Below are 22,644 nucleotides of genomic sequence, written 5' to 3' on the forward strand. Positions count from 1 at the left end.
TATGACAGCAATATTAGGGTTTTAAAATCTGTTTCTGTTTAAGATTTTAGTCCCTGGAGGGTAGAGGATGGTTTCTTTTAATATCTTCTTGTCCTTCCTATTACCAAGTAGAGTGTTTTGCATTTAATATTTATTCTTTTTGGTAGGCCATTTTGGAGTTTAATGTTTGGAAATGTTCTGTGGGCAAAAATATTTTCTGTCTTATTAAAAATATATCCTGTCAATGTATGTTTTCAGATTTGCTGTAAGTCAGTTGGGTGGGAGAGGAATACAAAGACTGTACTTGGTGTTACATTATTTATAGTGGCCCTTGAACTCGGTTCACGTCTCTAATCTTTTTTCACAATTAATTTTGTCCTTTAGGGAGAAGAATTGGTATTGCCTTTCTACCTTTAGGTATTTATACTTCAGAAATAAAATGGATTTTATGAATTTTGCTCTTTATACCATTTTAGCTTTTTAGGTCCAGATATTTTTATTAGGTGAGATTATTCTTTTTTAATTAGTCAATAAATAAATTGGATGGAAAATGAATTTGCATAGGGATAATTTGGAAGAAAATGTGAATGTTCATTGATATTCTTGTTGGCATAATCTATTTGTCCACCTAGCTTGGTATGTTTACTCAATTCTTTTTTTACATTAATATTGACATGTCCAGGATCACTCTGTTCAATATGGTATCTTTGCATAAATTAGGGAAATTCTCCCCATCTGAGCATTGCTTGGCAACAGAGCAAAGCCTGCATCGTAACCCACTCACCTGGGTCAGGAGTCCTTGTACAGGGCACTATTTGTACAACCTGCCATGGTAGCTCTCTGATGACCTCTTTACTTTTAGGGCAGTCTGTTTCTGTATAATTTGACATATTTCCAGGAGATAAACATAGACTTAATATCCTCCAATGAGTATAAGACGCATGAGTACTAATTGTGAAATTAACGTTGGAGGGAGAAATTAAGGAGGTCTTCACTAGAGTCATTTAAATCTCAGTTGCATGGTTTCTCCTGTGGAAAAAAGCCCAAAGGAGATCAAAGGTAGAAAATTAGGTATATTTACCACATGCTAAGGCAGGTGTGAGGGGACCTGTGGGAGCCGGACACTGAAAATCTTTGGCTGATGTCTTCCATTAATGGCATGTTTTGGTTGGCTAAGACACAAAGGAAACAGCACATTTGCCAAGTGGATGAACATGCACTCACTTAGCTTCTGGCCACGAAGAAAAAGGGTGAGGCTGTCAGCTGTCAGCTGTCAGGGAGGAAGAGCCAAGGACAATGCCAGAAAATGCCAGAGTAATAGTAGGAAAGGACCACACATGGAGTCCCTTTGTGAGCTAATGACTCTGAAGTCTTTAATTTCTCGCCAACCATGAAATTTAATTTTGATGGGATAAGCACTACACTTATCCACTGACCACAAACTTGATGCCTTGCGGCCACTTCTCAGATTGCGCGCAGGGAAGGGAATGAAACAGTAACACTTATTGAATAGCCCTGTTTGCTCTCCAGAACATCTGATGCCTTCACACACATTGTCTCATTTAAAACAATCCTTAAATTGTTCCATTTGACCTAAAGAGGAAGATGTTGTCATTGGCAGAAGGGACGAGTTGGATGTTTCTGTTACAGGTTTTGCTGGATGGAAGTAATGAATTTCACTTAGGCTTGACTATATTTTTCTAGTTGCAAATCACAGTGAATGATGGTCTTAAATAAATGACCTCATTCATTAGTACATGTTTTCTTTCTTTTTTCACCTACTCGTCCTGGTTCTGTTTTCTTTCCCCCTGCTGATTTTCTTGATCTGCTTTACCCCTTCTCTCTTTATTTCTGGTTAACATCATGTATCGGTAACCTGCTGTGTCTCCAAGCCCTCAGACCTCATTTGTTATACAAGGCTCTCCTCCAATCAGGGCTCCATCAGAGGCTCTCTGGGGTTTTTATTTAATGGGCTTCAATCAAGATCATTAAGAGAGATCTATTCTGCAATTATTTTTGCATGTTTTTCCTTTTGTTTCTTAAAGTAGAAATAGCTTCACAGAAAAACAGGAATCTCTGTTTCATCCTCTCTCCTGGTTTATTATTCTTGTTAAAACTGAGTCTGGGGGCTTCCCTGGTGGCGCAGTGGTTGAGAGTCCGCCTGCCGATGCAGGGGACACGGGTTCATACCCCGGTCCCGGAGGATCCCACATGCCGCGGAGCGGCTGGGCCCGTGAGCCATGGCCGCTGAGCCTGCGTGTCCGGAGCCTGGGCTCCACAACGGGAGAGGCCACGACGGTGAGAGGCCTGTGTACCGCAAAAAAAAAAAAGAAAAAACTGAGTCTGGGCTAATGGATATTCATATGGGGGATTAAGTGAACAACGTAAGAGAAGAATATTATGTTTTCTATTGTGATTGATTTAACCTGTATTGAAGAAATAGAATAGATATAAGGTACACTCAGTGCATACACGTGATGGAGGGCCAGGCCCATAGGCCTATAGAAGTCATATCTCAAGGAGAGCTCATTGGATCCTGGGACTTGGCAGGTGCTATCTTCCAATGGCTGACTATGTAGACTTTATATACAGATATTCCCAGTGCAAAGTCATCACTTTAAACGTTTTGATTTTGAAAACCCTGGGCAGTTCAACATTAGGAGACTATTTAAAATATTCATCTCTGGTTTTTTGTCAAGGACAATCTGCTTCACTTTTTTGCTTCTTTACATTTAGATCTTCATGTATCCAAGCTCCAAAAGTGAGACCTCTCTTCTTGAGGAGCAAACAATTTAAATATAAAATGTTATAAAGGTACTGAACAAACTGCAGTGGGGAGGGGGATATTAATCATGCCTTTTTATTTTCTGTATTTTTTTTTTTTTTTTTTTGCGGTACGCAGGCCTCTCACTGCTGTGGCCTCTCCCGTTGCAGAGTACAGGCTCCGGACGTGCAGGCTCAGCGGCCATGGCTCACGGGCCCAGCCGCTCCGCGGCATGTGGGATCTTCCCGGACCGGGGCACGAACCCGTGTCCCCTGCATCGGCAGGCGGACTCTCAACCACTGCGCCACCAGGGAAGCCCTATTTTCTGTAATTTTAGTGCTTTGACATCTTGGAGCCTTGCTGATGCTGGGAAAGGCTGCTCTTCCCAGAGATAGCCAATTCCTAGAAATAGTAAACAACTTCACTACCAGAGAGCATGCCTTTCATATGTAAACTCACCAATCCAGAGATCACACAACTCTCCTCTACTGGGTGTTCAGACTCAGGGCTAATAATATTCCTCTGCCCTAAGCACTCCAGGGCCGGGTACTAGACAGCTAGAAACATCCCCTATACGCCAGAGCCTGCTGAAGTTATTCAAGGTAACCAACACTAAGCCTTCTTACCTTGCCCTGGCTTGCCTTTCTGGCAGAAAGGACAATAAAGGCTCTTGTTCACATTTTTCCCTCATTCTTCTGCTTTCCAGCTGACCCTCGTGCTTCCCTGTGTGGCCCTGTGTGGCATGGCTTGCCTCCTTCACTTGGTAACTGTGAATAACAAGCTATCTTTTCTTCTTTTTTTTTTTTTTTTTAGGGCCTTCATTTATCTTTTTTTAACATCTTTATTGGAGTATAATTGCTTTACAATGGTGTGTTAGTTTCTGCTTTATAACAAAAGGAATCAGTTATACATATACATATGTCCCCACATCTCTTCCCTCTTGCGTCTCCCTCCCTCCCACCCTCCCTATCCCACCCCTCTAGGTGGTCACAAAGCACCGAGCTGATCTCCCTGTGCTATGTGGCTGCTTCCCACTAGATATCTGTTTTAAATTTGGTAGTGTATATATGTCCATGCCACTCTCTCACTTTCTCCCAGCTTAACTTTCCACCTCCCCATATCCTCAAGTCCATTCTTTAGTAGGTGTGTGTCTTTATTCCCATCTTGCCCCTAGGTTCTTCATGACTTTTTTTTTTTTGATTCCATATATATGTGTTAGCATACGGTATTTGTTTTTCTCTTTCTGACTTACTTCATTCTGTATGACAGACTCTAGGTCCATCCACCTCACTACAAATAACACAATTTCGTTTCTTTTTATGGCTGAGTAATATTCCATTGTATATATGTGCCACATCTTCTTTATCCGTTCATCTATCGATGGACACTTAGGTTGCTTCCATGTCCTGGCTATTGTAAATAGAGCTGCAATGAACATTTTGGTACATGACTATTTTTGAATTATGGTTTTCTCAGGGTATATGCCCAATAGAGGGATTGCTGGGTCATATGGCAGTTCTATTTTTAGTTTTTTAAGGAACCTCCATACGGTTCTCCATAGTGGCTGTATCAACTTACATTCCCACCAACAGTGCAAGAGGGTTCCCTTTTCTCCGCACCCTCTCCAGCATTTATTGTTTGTAGATTTTTTGATGATGGCCATTCTGACCGATGTGAGATGATATCTCATTGTAGTTTTGATTTGCATTTCTCTAATGATTAATGATGTTGAGCATTCTTTCATGTGTTTGTTGGCAATCTGTATATCTTCTTTGGAGAAATGTCTATTTAGGTCTTCTGCCCAATTTTGGATTGGGTTGTTTGTTTTTTTGATATTGAGCTGCATGAGCTGCTTGTATATTTTGGAGAATAATCCTTTGTCACTTGCTTCATTTGCAAATATTTTCTCCCATTCTGAAGGTTGTCTTTTCGTCTTCTTTATGGTTTCCTTTGCTGTGCAAAAGCTTTTAAGTTTCATTAGATCTCATTTGTTTATTTTTGGTTTTATTTCCATTTCTCTAGGAGGTGGGTCAAAAAGGATCTTGCTGTGATTTATGTCATAGAGTGTTCTGCCTATGTTTTATTCTGAGAGTTTGGTAGTGTCTGGCCTTACATTTAGGTCTTTGATCCATTTTGAGTTTATTTTTGTGTATGGTGTTAGGGAGTGTTCTAATTTCATTCTTTCACATGTAGCTGTCCAGTTTTCCCAGCACCACTTATTGAAGAGGCTGTCTTTTCTCCCCTGTGTATTCCTGCCTCCTTTATCAAAGATAAGGTGACCATATGTACGTGGGTTTATCTCTGGGCTTTCTGTCCTGTTCCATTGATCTATATTTCTGTTTTTGTGCCAGTACCATACTGTCTTGATTACTGTAGCTTTGTAGTACAGTCTGAAGTCTGGGAGCCTGATTCCTCCAGCTCCGTTTTTCTTTCTCAAGATTGCTTTGGCTATTCGGGGTCTTTTGTGTTTCCATACAAATTGTGAATTTTTTTTTCTAGTTCTGTGAAAAATGCCAGTGGTAGGTTGATAGGGATTGCATTGAATCTGTAGATTGCTTTGGGTAGTATAGTCATTTTCACAATGTGGATTCTTCCAATCCAAGAACATGGTATAACTGTCCATCTATTTGTATCATCTTTAATTTGTGTCATCAGTGTCATAATTTTCTGCATACAGGTCTTTTCTCCTTAGGTAGGTTTATTCCTAGATATTTTATTCTTTTTGTTGCGATGGTAAATGGCAGTGTTTCCTTAATATCTCTTTCAGATTTTTCATCATTAGTGTATAGGAATGCAAGAGATTTCTGTGCATTAATTTTGTATCCTTCTACTTTACCAAATTCATTGATTAGCTCTAGTAGTTTTCTGGTGGCATCTTTAGGATGCTCTATGTATAGTATCATGTCATCTGCAAACAGTGACAGCTTTACTTCTTCTTTTCTGATTTGGATTCCTTTTATTTCTTTTTCTTCTATGATTGCTGTGGCTAAAACTTCCAAAACGATGTTGAATAAGAGTGGTTAGAGTGGGCAACCTTGTCTTGTTCCTGATCTTAGTGGAAATGCTTTCAGTTTTTCACCATTGAGAACGATGTTGGCTGTGGGTTTGTCATATATGGCCTTTATTATGTTGAGGAAAGTTCCCTCTATGCCTACTTTCTCAGGGTTCTTATCATAAATGGGTGTTGAAATTTGTTGAAAGCTTTCTCTGCATCCATTGAGATGATCATATGGTTTTTCTCCTTCAGTTTGTTAATATGCTGTATCATGTTGATCAATTTGTGTTTATTGAAGAATCCTTGCATTCCTGGGATAATCCCACTGGGTCCCACTGGATCATGGTGTATGATCCTTTTAATGTGCTGTTGGATTCTGTTTCCTAGTATTTTGTTGAGGATTTTTGCATCTATGTTCATCAGTGCTATTGGCCTATAGTTTTCTTTCTTTGTGACATCTTTGCCTGGTTTTGGTATCAGGGTAATGGTGGCCTCGTAGAATGAGTTTGGGAGTGTTCCTCCCTCTGCTATATTTTGGAAGAGTTTGAGAAGGATAGGTGTTAGCTCTTCTCTAAATGTTTGATAGAATTCACCTGTGAAGTCATCTGGTCCTGGGCTTTGTTTGTTGGAAGATTTTTAATCACAGTTTCAATTTCAGTGCTTGTGATTGGTCTGTTCATATTTTCTTTCTTCCTGGTTCAGTCTCAGAAGGTTGTGCATTTCTAAGAATATGTCCATTTCTTCCAGGTTGTCCATTTTATTGGCATAGAGTTGCTTGTAGTAATCGCTCACGATCCTTTGTATTTCAGCAGTGTCAGTTGTGACTTCTCCTTTTTCATTTCTAATTCTATTGATTTCAGTCTTCTCCCCTTTTTTTCTTGATGAGTCTGGCTAATGGTTTATCAATTTTGTTTATCTTCTCAAAGAACCAGCTTTTAGTTTTATTGATCTTTGCTATCGTTTCCTTCATTTCTTTTTCATTTATTTCTGATCTGATCTTTATGATTTCTTTCCTTCGCTAACTTTTGGCTTTTTTTGTTCATCTTTCTCTAATTGCTTTAGGTGTAAGGTTAGGTTGTTTATCTGAGATCTTTGTTCTTTCTTAATATAGGATTGTATTGCTATAAACTTTCCTCTTAGGACTGCTTTTGCTGCATCCCATAGGTTTTGGGTCATCCTGTTTTCATTGTCATTTGCTTCTAGGTATTTTTTGATTTCCTCTTTGATTTCTTCAGTGATCTCTTGGTTATTAAGTATTGTATTGTTTAGCTTCCATGTGTCTGTATTTTTTACAGATTTTTTCCTGTAATTGATATCTAGTCTCATAGCATTGTGGTCGGAAAAGATACTTGATACGATTTCAATTTTCTTAAATTTACCAAGGCTTGATTTGTGACCCAAGATATGATCTATCTTGGAGAATGTTCCATGAACACTTGAGAAGAAACTGTAGTCTGTTGTTTTTGGATGGAATGTCCTATAAATGTCAATTAAATCCATCTTGTTTAATGTATCATTTAAAGCTTGTGTTTCCTTATTTATTTTCATTTCGGATGATCTGTCCATTGGTGAAAGTGGTGTGTTAATGTTCCCTACTATGATTGTGTTAATGTCAGTTTCCCATTTTATGGCTGTTAGTATTTCCCTTAGGTATTGAGGTGCTCCTATGTTGGGTGCATGAATATTTACAATTGTTATATCTTCTTCTTGGCTTGATCCCTTGATCATTATGTAGTGTACTTCTTTGTCTCTTGTAATAGTCTTTGTTTTAAAGTCTATTTTGTCTGATATGAGAATTGCTACTCCAGCTTCCTTTTGATTTCCATTTGCATGGAATATCTTTTTCCATACCCTCACTTTCAGTCTGTATGTGTCCCTAGGTCTGAAGTGGGTCTCTTGTAGATAGCATACATACGGGTCTTGTTCTTGTATCCATTCAGCCAGTCTATGTCTTTTGGTTGGAGCATTTAATCCATTTACATTTAAGGTAATTATCGATATGTATGTTCCTATTACCATTTTCTTAATTGTTTTGGGTTTGTTATTTTTATTTTATTTTATTTTATTTTTTTTTGCGGTACGCAGGCCTCTCACTGTTGTGGCCTCTCCCGTTGTGGAGCACAGGATCCAGATGCGCAGGCTCAGTGGCCATGGCTCACGGGCCTAACTGCTCCACGGCATGTGGGATCTTCCAGGACCGGGACACGAACCTGTGTCCCCTGCATCAGCACATGGACTCTCAACCACTGCGCCACCAGGGAATCCCTAGGTTTGTTATTGTAGGTCTTTTCCTTCTCTTGTGTTTCCTGCCTAGAGAAGTTCCTTTAGCATTTGTTGTAAAGCTGGTTTGGTGGTGGTGAATTCTCTCAGCTTTTGCTTGTCTGTAAAGGTTTTAATTTCTCCGTCAAATCTGAATGAGATCCTTGCTGGGTAGAGTCATCTTGGTTGTAGGTTTTTCTCCTTCATCACTTTAAATATGTCCTGCCAGTCCCTTCTGGCTTGCAGAGTTTCTGCTGCAAGATCAGCTGTTAACCTTATGGGGATTCCCTTGTGTGTTATTTGTTGTTTTTCTCCTTGCTGCTTTTAATATTGTTTTCTTTGTATTTAATTTTTGATAGTTTGATTAATATGTGTCTTGGCATGTTTCTCTTTGGATTTATCCTGTATGGGACTCTCTGTGCTTCCTGGACTTGATTAACTCTTTCATTTCCCATATTAGGGAAGTTTTCAACTATAATCTCTTCAAATATTTTCTCAGTCCCTTTCTTTTTGTCTTCTTCTTCTGGGACCCCTATAATTCAAATGTTGGTGTATTTAATGTTTTTCCAGAGGTCTCTGAGACTGTCGTCAATTCCTTTCATTCTTTTTTCTTTATTCTGCTCTGCAGTAGTTATTTCCACTATTTTATCTTCCAGGTCACTTATCCATTCTTCTGCCTCAGTTATTCTGCTATTGACCCCTTCTAGAGAATTTTTAATTTCATTTATTGTGTTGTTCATCACTGTTTGTTTGCTCTTTAGTTCTTCTAGGTCCTTGTTAAACGTTTCTTGTATTTTTTCCACTCTATTTCCAAGATTTTGGATCATGTTTACTATCATTATTATGAATTCTTTTTCAGGTTTACTGCCTGTTTCCTCTTCATTTGTTAGGTCTGGTGGGTTTTTGCCTTGCTGCTTCATCTGCTGTGTGTTTCTCTGTCTTCTCATTTTGCTTAACTTACTGTGTTTGGGGTCTCCTTTTCGCAGGCTGCAAGTTCGTAGTTCCCGTTGTTTTTGGTGTCTGTCCCCAGTGGCTAAGGTTGGTTCAGTGGGTTGTGTAGGCTTCCTGGTGGAGGGGACTAGTGCCTGTGTTCTGATGGGTGAGTCTGGATCTTGTCTTTCTGGTGGGCAGGTCCACGTCTGTTTTTTTTTTGGGTATCTGTGACCTTATTATGATTTTAGGCAGCCTCTCTGCTAATGGATGGGGTTGTGTGCCTGTCTTGCTAGTTGTCTGGCATAGGGTGTCCAGCGCTGTAGCTTGCTGGTCTTTGAGTGGAGCTGGGTCTTGGCGTTGAGATGGAGATCTCTGGGAGATTTCTGCCATTTCATATTACGTGGAGCTGGGACGTCTCTTGTGGACTAGTGTCCTGAACTTGGCTCTCCCACCTCAGAGGCACAGCCCTCGTGCCTTGCTGGAGCACCAAGAGACTGTCCTCCACACGGCTCAGAATAAAAGGGAGAAAAAAAGAAAGAAAGAAAGAAAGAAGAAGATAAAATAAAGTAAAATAAAATAAAATGAAATAAAATAAAGTTATTAAAATAAGTAAAAAAAATCTTTTAAGTAATTAAAAAAAAACAAAGAGAGCAACCAAACCAATAAACAAATCCTCCAACGATAAGAAGTGCTAAAAACTATACTAAACAAACAAACAAACAAAAACGGACAGACAGAACCCTATGATAAATGGTGGAAGCAAAGCTATACAGACAAAATCACACACAGAAGCATACACATACACACTCACAAGAAGAGAAAAAGGGAAAAAAATATATATTTCGTTGCTCCCAAAGTCCACCTCCTCAATTTGGTATGATTCGTTGTCTATTCAGGTATTCCACCGATGCAGGTACATCAAGTTGATTGTGGAGATTAAATCCGTTGCTCCTGCGGCTGCTGGGAGAGATTTTCTCTTCTTTCTTTCCTTTGGTCTCACGGCTCCCGGGGTTCAGCTTTGGATTTGGCCCCGCCTCTGCGTGTAGGTCGCCTGAGGGCGTCTGTTCTTCGCTCAAACAGAACGGGGTTAAAGGAGCAGCTGATTCGGAGGCTCTGGCTCACTCAGGCCGGGGGGAGGGAGGGGTACGGAGTGCGGGGCGAGCCTGCGGCGGCAGAGGCCGGCATGACATTGCACCAGCCTGAGGCACACCGTGCGTTCTCCCGGGGAAGTTGTCCCTCGATCACGGGACCCTGGCAGTGGCGGGCTGCACAGGCTCCCGGGAGGGGAGGTGTGGATAGTGACCTGTGCTCGCACACAGGCTTCTTGGTGGCTGTAGCAGCAGCCTTAGCGTCTTGTGCCCGTCTCTGGTGTCCGCACTGATATCCGTGGCTTGCGCCCATCTCTGGAGCTCGTTTAGGCGGTGCTCTGAATCCCCTGTCCTCGAGCACCAAGAGACAATGGTATCTTGCCTCTTAGGCAGGTCCAGACTTTTTCCCTGACTCCCTCCCGCCTAGCTGTGGTGCACTAACACCTTCAGGCTGTGTTCACGCCACCAACCCCAGTCCTCTCCCTGGGATCTAAGCTCCGAAGCCCGAGCCTCAGCTCCCAGCCCCGCCCGCCCCGGCGGGTGAGCAGACAAGCCTCTCGGGCTGGTGAGTGCCGGTTGGCACCGACCCTCTGTACTGGAATCTCTCCGCTTTGCCCCCCGCACCCCTGTTGCTGTGCTCTCCTCCGCAGCTCCGAAGCTCCCCCCTCTGCCTCCCGCAGTCTCCGCCAGTGAAGGGGCTTCCTAGTGTGTGGAAACCTTTTCTCATTCACAGCTCCCTCCCACTGGTGCAGGTGCCGTCCCTATTCTTTTGTCTCTGTTTTTTCTTTTTTCTTTTGCCCTACCCAGGTACATGGGGGGTTTCTTGCCTTTTGGGATGTCTGAGGTCTTCTGCCAGCGTTCAGTAGGTGTTCTGTCGATGTTGTTCCACGTGTAGGTGTATTTCTGATGTATTTGTGGGGAGGAAGGTGATCTCCTCGTCTACTCTTCCGCCATCTTAAAGCTCCTCTCTCAAGCTATCTTTTCAATAGCAATCATCTCCTGGTCTGTTTGGCCTTACCTGAATAATACTAAAACCTGCATTTTAAAACAATGGGCTACGCTGCCCTGTAAGCTTGGAGAAAGCGTCCCCAGTGAAATCTAGGGTTTGAAAGGACCTTGAGTGTCACGTGACTGTGATGTTACCATGGAGATGTCGGGGGTGAAGGAGGGGATCCAGGAAGTGGGAACAGCACATATGAAAGTAAAAGTGTGGTGTGTTCAGGGAAGGATGGATACATGGGGTGGCTTAAGGATGGGACAAGGGGAGAGGTGGCAGATAAAGATGGAAATATTGGTAGCATTAGATTGCCAAGGGCCTGCTAAGAAGCCAGATTTTATCCTATCTGTTTGAGGCGGTAGCAGATGTTTCAATCATGGTAGCAGCATGAGTGGGTATATGTGACAGAAAGATAACCGTGGCACTGCATGGAGGATGACTGAGCAGAGAACAGACTGGAGCCGGGGAGGCTAGTTCAAGGCTGTCTCAGAAGTTCAGTTATAAATGCGAAAACCTGAATCAAGGAAAGGTGAAGGTCAGACAGGGCATTGGGAAGAGAATCAGGAATAGCATTTAAATCTCCGTACTCTCCCGTATGGTATCTGCTGCCACATTAAACTTCCTGGCTTCACAAAAGCCTTCCCTGAAAAAAGTGGGTGAGTAAAAGTATATCTGAGGTGACTACACATTACTTGAGTGCCTTCTGGGTTTTCCTTTACTTGTTTCCAGCTGAGTTTGGAAATTCGTGACAACCGTTTACACGAGTTAAGTGAGTTAGAAAGGTTGATGTATTAGAATCCAGGAGAAAGAAGTGTTTTACATCCTGATTATCTTAATGCTTATGTAAGACACTATATTCTTCCTTTTCCCCCTTCTATTTCTCATTCTCTCTTTTTCTCCTCCCTCTACCCCCTGAAAGTATTTATTATATCCCCGTATTGCCTTAGCGGCATATATTTGATGGGTTCAGTGATGCCTTCTTGAAAGCCGAAAGCATCTCACAGCCAACAGGAAAGGGTCCTGAGTTTCTGCATGACAGGTATTTAGAACTGCCTGCTTTTATAAGTGTAGCATCAGTGCCAAGACTAGAAAAAGAAAGTTCGATGAATAATGATCATGGTTTGCCAATAGGAGGGGAGTGTAAACAGCAGAATAATTTAATTCTTCTCACTGTCAGCTTGTCTTATTCAAAAGTTTCCCAGCTGAAGAAGGGCTTAGTGGGTTCTTTGTTATAGAGCAGGTAAAAGACGCCCTGGATTATTCACACCAGGGCTGAAAGTTGATTTTATTTCTCCGACTTGCTGGATTCCAAACTAATGAGACTTGACTGTTATACAACTGTAACTGTTGTCAACTAGCTTTACAATGACCAGAGCTAGATTCTTTTATGAAAGAACAGCTGGTAGACTTTTCTTTAATATTTGACACCTTTTCTTTCTCTGCTCACTTTTCCTTAAACTTCCCCCAATTACGTTCTCTTTCTTCATCAATAGTATACCAAATAAGTAGCAAGGATTTTTCCCCATAAGAAGATTATTTTTAAGAAGATTTTTTTTAAAGTGAGACATTATAACGTACATATATGGAATCTAAAAAAACAGTACTGATGAACCTAGTGGCAGGGCAGGAATAAAGACAGACCTAGAGAACGGACTTGAGGACACAGCAGGGGAAGGGGAAGCTGGGACGAAGTGAGAGAGCAGCATGGACATATATACACTACCAAATGTAAAAAAGATAGCTAGTGGGAAGCTGCAGCATAGCACAGGGAGATCAGCTCGGTGCTGTGTGACCACCTAGAGGGGTGGGATAGGGAGAGTGGGAGGGAGGCTCAAGAGGGAAGGGATACGGGGGTATATGTATACATACAGCTGATTCACTTTGTTGTACAGCAGAAACTAACACACCATTGTAAAGCAATTATATTCCAATAAAGATATAAATAAATAAATTAAAAGTGAGGCATTAAATATTGACATTACAAATGTGATGGTATGAATGTTTTCCTTCTGAAACATTAATAAGGATTAGTCACTTTCTGTTTCAGATACAATTAAGTGACTATACCACAAGCCCCTCATAGTATTTTATGGTGTCTTTGGACATCCTGTTTTAAGTGCAAAAATTCACAACTCGTGGAATGGTGACTGACAGCAGTGTAGATATTTGGGATGCCCTAAGCAAAAATTTCTTTGAGGCATTTTAATCTTCTGTTAATTGTGGAATCATTAGCTCTCTAGCTCACTTTCCAGTTTCTCTCCTGTCTCATTCCAGCTTCTTCTTGATAGCCATTGTGTGTTTTCTCTTTGCAGACCGTGGATATGTGGGTGCTCTTCCTTTGTCATGTTGTGTAGATTGCTGACCTTCAACAGAGCTGAGGTTTGACTAAACAAAGAATTCTTTACAGTGTCATAAAATCCTTGAAGGCCAGGCTGTGCTTCGAGATTCTTTTGGGTACACATACCCTGTCCGGTACACAGTCCACATAATGTGTAGGGAAGATAGGCATCATTGTTGGTAATCGTGGTAGATTAGGGGACACTGCAGTGAGCCTATGGTCCTCTGTGACTTGGGTTGTTGGCCTCTTAAGACTTATAAGGCCGCTCCAAGGTAATTATATATTTGACAAAAAGCACTTTAAAGCTTAGTTTCTTAGACTATCTGGAGGTTTATTTACATGCAGGAAATTAATTTATTTTTTTAAATTTGTGTATGTAATGCAAACTAAATACAGGCTGTGGACCAAGGGGACAGTGCTTTGCACAATGCCTGACACACGATCAGTCCTAAAGAAATACTTGTTGAATGGAAATGGACTTGAAACAGAGTATATATGAGAATGGGATAGTATCCATCTTTTAAGTCAGTCAGTGCCATCTCCATTGGTTGAAGTTGCCATGAATCTTTATCTGTTGAACAATATTAACTCTTTGGAGGAAACTCACTTATAGTAAGGCGTAAATTCAATTTACTGATGAGAGAGCTGTAATTGTCTAGATGCTATTAGGAAACAGCCTACCTTAAGTGTTCCCAATGAAAAATCATCTGTAAACATAGGCATGTTAGCATTTTCTGAAAGCAACTTGAAAGAAGAAAGGGGCCTCACAATAACAAATATAAATAAAAAGTAGATGGTTAACATAGAAGCTAGGTCCAGGGTCACAAAGCTCTTGAAGAGAGCTTTCAAGATCACCTAGTGAAACAGAGCAGGATGCTATGGTCCTCCCCACATGTCCTCTGTCTGCCTTTTGTCTATGGAAGAACTTTAGCCAAAGAATAATTTTAATCAGAGAAGTGAGAAAATGCAGAAGCAGAGGAAAACAGTCCAACAAGACTAAATAATAATAGTTTAATCATCAAGCATAGTCAAGGACCCTTAGTTCCTCTTCAAGGGCTATAGATAATATTGTGAGCCATGTCCTTTGAGCTGTCTTGTAGATACTGAAATCCCCACCAGGCAGAAGAAGTTAACTACATCATGACCAGACTGTAGCCATGACATAAGCTGCCACAATTCCGAGAGCTGACCTCAAAGAAATGGGAACAAACTGACCCTGGAACTGAAAATTAGCTGTACCTAAAACAATCTCTCTCGATGACACTGGTCAGACCACCACATGACCAATTTCAAGATGACTGTCAGAGCTGACTGTGCTGTTTCTACATGTAGCCCCCTTCCTCTGCCTATAAAAACTCTTGTCCCCTGATAGTGGCAGGCGGGGGGAGTCGGCCTTTGGACAGGAGCCCGCCCTCCCGCCCTGGTTGCTGGCGTCCGAAATAAAGCAAACTTTCCTTTCCACCAAGCTTGCCTCTTTGTTGGCTTTTGGGCTTTTGAGTGGCGAGCAGCTAGCCTCCACTTTCAGTTACACTAGTTCAACCCCTTCGTGATAAAGATGAGGATACTGAGAGCCATGGTGCTCACTGCTTTCCTGGTGTTTCTTAGAAGGAGGTAATTCAGTCGTTTTTAATTTGTATCTTTCTTGCTCTTTCGTCACTTCATTTACCCCATAAATATATTTTGAATGCCTTCTCTATGCCAATCAATGTCTAATATATTAAAGAAATAAAGAAGATGGATAATTTTTTCTATATACCAAGAAATCTGGAGAAAGGGGAATTGGAGAGAAAGAATTTAATTATTATAATTATATACTGCTTTAAAGTTTTCTGAGTAATTTTGCATAGTATATTCTATCTAACCATGACAAACAACTTTCAGTTATAGGCACAAAATTTTCAATATTTCTTTAGACTTGACTCGGGGAGAGTCTTCTCTCCTGGTCAGCAAACATCCTTCTATGTGAGAATGATTCATGAACTATTATTGATCTGGCTCTCCGAATAGCCTTTGAAACCATGCAAGACCAGTGGAATTTAATACATATTTCTTTTCTGGTAACAGCCAGACTTGTAAAAATTAGGGCAACGTGAACTAGTCCTCCCTGAATCAGTTGACCGTTGATTCAGGGATTTATCTCTAATAATGGTCTTTCAGTCTCCAAGGCAGTTATCACAATCAAAGTCACCCAGATAGGTGAGCAATGGCTGACCACACCTATAAGCAAGGCCATCTTTACCCCTTGGGTACTTTAAATATTTGGCTTACTCACTTCCCCAAATGGATTCTCTGACTGGCCATGGAATCTCAGGGTTAAAGATATTAGGGGATCAGGGAATGAGTCAGAATATGCAACTCATTGCCCACAAGAAACGATCAGATGATGTGATTATAACCTACTTGGGGATGTTCCGGGGTAGTGAGTATAGCCAATGGTGAATGCTATCTGAGGATTAACTCCCCAGTTGCTTGGGCATGAAAGCTTGACCAGGAGCAGGATATAAAGACACAATGTGTTGGCTAATCTCCGCAATTTCTGTAACTATGATTTGAAGAAGCTTGTGACTTAGTAGAAGGAAACAAGAAATTTTAATGCATGGAGTACTTCTGCTTAAAGGAGGATCACTTCTCATAGCCAGTGGTTTGAGGAGAAGATGCCTGAGAAGACTTTCTGAAGGGTCAGATCTGAACTTAGTCCTGAAAGATGCGTGAGAGTTGGCCAGGTGATGCATGAGTGGGAGGGGTTCTAAGCAAAGGAAACAATATGAGCAAAGTTTAGAGGCAGAAAACAGGAAGGTGGTTCCAGAGAGCTACAATTTGGTGTTAATAAAGTAAGAACAGCAAAGCAGCCCGGGGATGAGGCTGAGGCAACTCTGTATCGCGTTGAAGAACCCATAGCAATAGCTCTGTCTAAGGACAGCCTGAATAGGGACGGTGGAAATAGAAGAGGAGATCATTTCTGCCTGGGGAGACCATGATCTCCTATTCACAGTGGCTGTCGACTGTTCAGCTAGAAATACGCCGCTTTGGTATAAAGGTTATTTTGAGCTGAAGACAATTGAGAAACAGCAGATTTCAAAAAACTCTCCTCTTTCCTCTCATTTGCCTAAAAGCAGGACATAAATTTCCATTTGTAAAGGTGTCTCACCCTCTCATACCAGGAAGAGGACACCTCTTAGGTTCTTAGTCAAGGGAGACAACTCTAGACTCTTAATCAGCCCAGAGAAGAACAAGAGGAATCTACATAACAAACCTTACTAAAATAACCCTTATCTTCCATTAGTTCCTCCCATACACTTATTTTTCCACAGTTTCTGGCCCCTAAAAGCTGAACCCCTTTTCTCTGTCTTGTCACTTCTCTACAAATGCACTGTTCTTTGTTAAGATGCTATATAAGCCCCAAGTTATAACCACCCCTTTGAGTTACTTGTCAGTTTCTTCTGAGTGTATGTGTGCCGCACGTATTAACTGTTTTTCTCTTATTAATCTGTCTTTTGTCAGTTTAATTTCTAGGGCCCCAGCCAGAGAACCTAGTAAGGTAGAGGAAGAGTTTTTTTCCTCCCCTACAGAGGCAATGTCTTCTGAATAGCTCTTCTTATTTTATTTTAGTCAAACTTTGCACTTAACCGACTTCTGAAAGAATGAAGTCAAAGCAGCTCATTTCAAAATCTGCACTGAAAGTCAAAGCATCCTTTTACCTAACCCAAGACTAATAACTAAGGGAATCTCGGGGAAGGACCATTGAGTAGATCTGCCCAGACTCTGCACTGCATAATTCCAGAAGGAGCTTTGCTGTTGGCTACAGTATGAATGATACCTCCTGGAGTTCCATGGTACAATTACCCCTGTTTGGAACTGAATTGACTTTAACATGAGGAGAAACAAATTAAGCAGAGTTTCTAGCACTTTGACTTCTTCAAAGCTTCAAAATTCACCTCTTAAAAACACCAGCCAGTTGACAGAGACATGGAACTCTTTTATATACTGTTTAATGAACTCAGTTTCCTCAGTAAAACGATGGTATTGTCTAAGATAATCTCCAGGACGTTTTGCTTAGAAGAGTCTATATTTATGGGGATTGATGTGTTTTTTATTGTTCGCAGTTATAGGAGTTGTAGTTCAGATAAAAGCAAAGCACAACGTCCCCTTCTCCACTGCCCTGCCCCCGACAAGGTTAAGAATTTATAAGGAATTTCTCTAAAAATACAAAGGGTAATTTTTAAAAATACTTAGATACAATTGATATATAACATTATGTTTATTTCAGGTGTATAACATAATGATTCAATATTTGTATATACTGTGAAATAACCACCACAATAGATCTAACTAACATCCATCACTACACAGTCACACCTTCTTCTTTTTGCGATCAGAACTTTTAAGATTTACTTTGTTAGCAACTTTCAAACATATAATACAGTGTTTTTAACTACAGTCACCATGCTGAACATTATATCCCCAGGACTTATTTATTTATAACCGGAAGCCAAACACGGTATCTGAAGACATTTGAGCCTGTTTTGGAAATGTAGTGGGGCTATGTGGCTGATACCTAGGGCACGGTACCTGGGTTGCTTGTTCTAGGTGTAAGGGGCTCCTCGCCTGAGATCCACTTCTGCAAGTCCTGTTCCTACCCCGGAGTTTTCCTGGCTTGCAATTATGTCATTGTAGAGACTCTGGACCTTTATTTTATTTGAAGAAGAAAACTGCATCACGGTTTCTGGTTCAAGGTGGGTCCTCTACGTGGAGAATAGAACTTGTTGTGCAGGATTCCTCTTTTCCTTGTGGCTCATCTAATAGCGCTCCTCTGGGCAAGTAGGGCAGTCCTGTTTCTCTCAGAACTTTCATCTGAAGAACAACATCAAAGCCTGGTTGTCTCCTGGGTCACTTTGTTTTCTTGTTGGGCCATGCTTTTGAATGGTTTTCCAAACGAGGAGAAATTCTCCTCTTTTCTTCGTATTTCAGCGTACACTTTTCTCATTGTCCTGTTGAAAGTGAAAAACGTTCCCTTGGCCCAGTTCTATCATACTGTTGACAGGATGAAAAACACTCTGGCGTGTGACTTGGTGCTTAGATGTCCCGGACCCGCATGTCAATTGGAAGACCGTTCATCTTTGCTCCCACACCTTCCCAGAGTGACGGTGGGCTAGGTGACATTTGAAAATTAGCTCCCTTTGATTTATGAATGGGCTTTATTCTTTCACCTGTAATAAATGCACTCATGCCATTTTCCTGTCAGAGTCCTGGCAAGCCCTTCTATTCATCGGGGTGCAATTTTCCTAGTTGCGTGTGGGTAGCACCGGGGGGAGGAGAAGAATATATGTGGCTGTTACTGGAAGGAATTACAAACTTTCTGTCGACAACAGCAAATATCTCTGATAGTCAAGTTAGGAGTCACATTAAAGTTGAGCCGTGAGGTCACTGAGACTATACGAAGATAAGGAAAGAGCACTTCTCATGGTGGCGCTCCGTTCATCATGAGAGAATTAAGTGTCACAATAGCTTTCAGGGTCCTAAAGGATCTGGTCCCAGGTTACATCTCTGATCTCGCCTCCCACTACTCTCTTCTCATTTCCTCCACTTTGGCCACACGGGCTTCCTGGTTGTTCCTTGGACAAGCCTGGTACACTCTGCCGCAGGGCCTTTGCACTGGCTGTTTCTCCTGCTGGAATTCTTTTTGCTCACATGTCTGCTGGGCTAACTTCATCCTTTCCTTCAAATCTTTGCTCAAATGTCCCCTTCTCAATGACACTCTTCCTGCTGTCCTATATACATGGCAAGCCTGTCTGCTACCTCTCACTCCCAACATTACTTACCCTGCTCTACTTTTTCCTTTCCCCGTGGCATTTACCTATTGTACAACACTAAGTAATCCATGTACTGGGTCTGTTATTGCCTGTCTCCCCTGGTAGGTGGATCCATATGAGAACAGGGATCTTGGCTTGTTTTGTTCATTGATGTATCCCAGATGACTAAAACAGTGCCTGGGGTGTAGTTGCCCTTAGGAAATATTTGCTGAATTCAGGAAACATACAAGCCAGGGAGGTCTTTACTGTCCGCCTCTCTGTATGACCCCCACCCCCTGCCTTATCCTATACTTGTCTCATTTTTATTTTTTATTTATTTTTTAAAATCATTTCTTTTTTTCTTTTTCTTTTTGGCCGCACCATGGGTATCCCACAAGGGCTTGCAGGATCTTAGTTCCCCGGCCAGGGATTGAACCCAGGCCCTGGCAGTGAAAGCTCAGAGTCTTAACCACTGGACTGCCAGGGAATTCCCACTTGTCTTATTTTTAAACATTCTTTTTTTTAAAATTGAAGTATGTATCCTATGATAAACCATAATGGAAAAGAATATATATATGAAAAAAGGAATGTATATTTAAACATCCTTTTTTACTTGAAATTACTTATTCAGTGTCAGTATTTCCCCATAGACTGCAGACTCCCCTAGCACAAGATCACGTCTATATTACTGTATTTTCTGTATCCCCAACATTTTCATAATACCATGAAAACAATGGGTACTCAACTAATTGTTATATGAAGAAATATAATGTGGATGATGTTTAATTGTGATGACATTTGTTATCTATTTCCTGAATAAGTGATTTATTTCATCATTTATTTTAGTCTTAAGTTACATGATATGGCCACCACTCAGAGTAACCTGTACTGTCCATTCCAGGTCATTAGATAAGTGTTAATGGTGCCCTAGACCAGGTATCTGGAAAAACTAACACCTCACTTATGCCTTAAAATGACCAGAAGAAAATACTCGAGAAATCCCATGGAAAAATTACTTAACAAGTTAATTAATTTGGACTTCATAAATTTTCTTTCCAAATATTATTTCCCAGGAAGTACTAGAAGAGATTCAGTCATTCTTCCTCATCCCTAAAGTAGCTCTTGGTGACATCTTTCACTTTGTCCTGCTTTGTTCTCTTTATGCACTTACCTTTCACTGTATTGCACTTCCTTGTTAGTTTATTTTGTCTTTTCGCTGTAATGATAAGTACCATGAGAGGATGCATTCGTTGTCTAGGACTGCTGAAACAAATGATAACGGACCTGGTGGTTTAAAACAACAGAAATGTGTTCTCACAGAGTTCTGAGGCCAGAGGGCTGAGCCCGAGGTGTCAGCAGTGCTGAGTTCCCTCTGAGGGCTCTGGTGGAGAGTGCCTGCTTGCCTCTCCCAGCTTCTGGTGACTGCTGGCAATCCTGGCATTGCGTGGCTCCTAGGCACATCACCTCAATCTCTGCCTCCGTGTTCACATGGCCTGCTCCCCTGTGCTTCTCTGTGTCTGTGTCTCTGTTTCCCCTTCCCTTCTAAAGACTTATCGTGGGATTTAGGACCCATCCTAATCCAGGATGATCTTATCTCAAAAGCCTTCACCTAATTACCTTTGCAAAGGTTCCTTTCCCTAATAAGATTGAATTTATAGGTTCCAGATGGACATATCTTTCGGAGGGCCACTATTTACCCCACTGCAGGGGCTTAACTATATTAATCAGTGCTGTATCTCTAGTATATAGGATGATTCCTTGAAGATATAGTGGGTGCTCAATAAATATTTGTGGAATGATATAAAGGAAAAAAGGCCATAAAATACAGTGATCCCTGGACTTCCTGGCAAATACCAAATACGGTGGCAGTGTGGCTGTTAGAATCCTATAGGATGAGACAGAGGATCCTTCGGGGGTGTCAAAGGGCAAAGTACTTTAGAACAAAGCCAGTTCAGTCTTTGAAATTTAAACCCCTCAACTCACCTCTCTCTCCCTGATGCTTTGGTTCTCAAGGAGGAGACCAAGGAAGTCAAAAGATGATCAGGTGCTAATGGTAGACTGTTAACTGGGAGAGTTAATAATTGCATGCAGAGAGAGAAGGAGAAAATGCATCCAGAAAACACTGAATTCTGCATTGCCCTCTCTATAGTAGCACTATCTGTGCTCAGCTTTGCGTCAGGCACAGTTACGTCATCAGAACATGGGATGTGGTTTCCATACCATGTGTGGCCTCCCCTCTAAAAAAGACCAGCGTATGTAAAAGAACCTCAAAACTATTAGTCCGTACACAGGCTGTGTTCTATGGCAGACCCAAGTGCAGGAGAATTTAGAGAAAAGATTATAATGAGGGCAGAAACTGTCAGAAAACATAGGTTTTTAGCTGGTCCCGAAAGGGTGGTTAAGATATAGCTACGTGAGAATTTCCTGAGGAGGAAGATGTTGAGGAAAGACATGAAGACAGGGATGTATAGGGCACATTAAAGAGGTGCACAGCTTGGCTGGGGCTCTGGGAGGAAACAGGTCAATTTGGAGAGGATAGGGAGTTAGAGTGCATCATGGGAAATCAGGTGAGACATGTGAGGTGAGGAGAAAGGACAGCGGATTCATTTTTTAAAATCCGCTTTCTTTCTAGTTGAAGATCATCAGAACTCATTTTTTTTTTTTTTTTGGTCTCAGCTTATTCCTTCATCTCTTAATATATGCTCTCTTACAGTGGGCAGCTGAGAAAAAAAGAAATGTCTCCAGTTGTCCTAAGCAGATGAATCGTACTTTTTTGTGTTTTGTTATTTTAAAGCCAGGGCCATTGAATAATCTTCATTTGTTAACTTTTCAGCATTTTGCCCTCTAAGTAGCATCATACGGCACATTCTGCTTTTTATCTTATGAATTTTTCCATTTCTCTTGTGATCTTCTTTCCTCTCTGAAATGTCCATTTTATTCAGTGCTGTCATGTAGCAATTCTTGTTTCTTGTCATCTTAGACTTAGTTCCTTAAAAGTATTTGGCCATCACCAGAGTTCTAGTTCTGGAAAACTGTATGAGGCTTTAATGTTCCTTAAAATGGATTTCACTATAGTTTGTTGCCTACTCAGTAACATCAGATTTGAAATGAATGAAAACAATTGTACTCCCAGATCTTAAGACATTATTGGCATTAGTTTAATGGTAATTCTCTTCATAAAGTGCCTTGGAAACCAAGTTTTCAACTATCTATTAATTATTTAAGCGCTGGAGCTGAAGAACACTTCAAAGGAACTCTGAACAAGTGCCAAATCTTCAGATTTGTTACCTCAGCCTCCTTAAACTTTCAAAAGAATCCGACATGCAAATTCTCTAAGAATTATTCAAATAAGAGTAAAAGTTTGAGAATCAATTAAGAAAGTAATTGGAGATGATTGTATCTGGAATTTAGACTAAGGTTTGTGTTAAAAGGAAGTGCACAATGGTAAGCCAAAGCAAAATATAAGAAAATACAAAATGTAGCTCTTATCTGATAAAAAGAA

General features: G+C 41.0%; 2 protein-coding genes across 2 annotated transcripts in view; one reads left to right on the forward strand and one right to left on the reverse strand.

Annotated features, from left to right (window-relative positions):
* The window catches only part of EPB41L2 (erythrocyte membrane protein band 4.1 like 2), a 273,144-nt gene that overhangs the window by 236,723 nt on the left and 13,777 nt on the right, over window positions 1–22,644 (forward strand). The gene's annotated exons all lie outside the window — the stretch shown is intronic.
* Window positions 1–22,644, reverse strand: part of SMLR1 (small leucine rich protein 1) — a 42,362-nt gene that overhangs the window by 18,781 nt on the left and 937 nt on the right.

This window comes from Pseudorca crassidens, chromosome 13, assembly GCF_039906515.1.
Source record: "Pseudorca crassidens isolate mPseCra1 chromosome 13, mPseCra1.hap1, whole genome shotgun sequence".
NCBI classification, from domain to species: domain Eukaryota; kingdom Metazoa; phylum Chordata; class Mammalia; order Artiodactyla; family Delphinidae; genus Pseudorca; species Pseudorca crassidens.